The following is a 1,690-nucleotide window of genomic DNA, read 5'->3' as shown; positions in this document are numbered from 1 at the left end:
ATGCGCTACTGTCATAGAACCCTTGGATATCTTCCACATGTTCTGTCCAAAAGTGGTGATGTAGCCAGCATCATCAAGTAACCCTGTGCTAATCAAGCTCTTTGTAATTGCGAGAACATGTCTCACATTCTTCAGCGTGAAAGAAGAGCCATTCTGAAACTTCAATTGAACATCTCCAACACCTAAGATCTCACATGTCTGCCCATTGCCTAGCTGAACATGATCTTTAGTGGTCACATAAGAGGTAAACCACTCCTTGACACCTTGACACCTTGAGCTGACAACTGACTGTAGATTGTGTTGAATTCATTCAGATGATTGGACATAGGTGTCCCTTCTTTCATCTTCAAGTCAACAAGCTTCTTAAGCCAGTATACTTGTGAAGCTGCACTCTGCTTCTCATAAAGATCACTCAGCTTTAACCATGCTTGATAAGCCGAAATCTTGTCTGCTACATTGAAGTAAACGCTTTCTGCCAAAGTTAGCATAATGGTAGAAAGTGTCAATTCATCCATTTCGCTCCATTCATCTTCGTCCATATCTTCTGGTTTTATCCCCTTGAGCTTTTTAGGTTTTATCTGCTTCTTTTGTACCAACACGTGCCAAATCTGATTCTTCCACAATGGGAAATTGGTTCCATCCAGCTTCTTGATATTGTAAAGAGCAGTGTCCTGTGATCCAGCCATAGCTACGCTTCAGAATGGTTTACTTTCCAGGGAAAAATTCGGCAGAGTTTCCCCTGTAAACTGACCTCTGAACCAATATCAACCTGTCAAATAAACCAAGAAAGCTTCAGATTCTGCATAAATTTTGGCAGAGTCTCCTTTGTAAAATGGCTCTGGTGTACTAAAAACAGACCAAAAAACAGCTCAAAAAACCACTGTCTCTCTAACACTGTAAACTGTGGGTAAACCTGTCCTGCACCTGTACTGTCTCTGACTATCCTGTCACTGTCCTATAAGCATAGACTACGACAATGCCTCAATGGCAGTAAAGCAAAGATGCAATCCCAACTGTCTAACTCACAGTCAATACATCCTAGCTGCCTATCTAAGGGTGCTCGAGGGATCGCTCCAAGACCTGTATCACCGAAAGGATCTCAACATTCGAGAATCCCCCAGCTCAATAAAACCTCACTCGACCCTCAACAAAGGCTGCAGTAAATCTGACAGTACATAGACTTCCCACAAAGTCATACATCCACAAATTTCCCACTGTATGCTGTAACCGCTGCGGCGGTTGTTTGCTGCGTGACTCACAACCAGCAAACCCTCAACAGACATACATCATCTCTGACAATACATCCCATGTGGAAGTACCTGCAATGTCAGGATGAAATCTGGAATATCAAGCAGCAAACACAAGCTACCTGATGAACTAGTGGATGTCGCCTACGGTCTGTGTGTAGATGCGCCCGTGTCGTATGTGACACGCCTCCAAGAACTGTGAGCCGTCCTTCGATGTGTAGACAGCCACAAATCAACACTCTGGGAGTGTCGATATCCTCAGCATCTGCAGTCTTAGACCGAAAACCCCAAATTTGTAGAGTCGGATCTGCACCCGTCGAGACCACGTAGTCGAAAATGGCCTGCGCAGACCTTTGTCGAAGCCAAACGGTGGCGAAATGACCTCAGAATGAAATTTTGAGAACACCCAGGCCTTCGGGCTCTCCCACAGGATTTGGGGCCGT

This window comes from Adiantum capillus-veneris, chromosome 12 (assembly GCF_014529385.1).
Source record: "Adiantum capillus-veneris isolate H3 chromosome 12, ASM1452938v2, whole genome shotgun sequence".
Classification (NCBI taxonomy): domain Eukaryota; kingdom Viridiplantae; phylum Streptophyta; class Polypodiopsida; order Polypodiales; family Pteridaceae; genus Adiantum; species Adiantum capillus-veneris.
The sequence above is the reverse complement of the archived record's forward strand: the minus strand, read 5'-3'. Positions refer to the sequence as shown.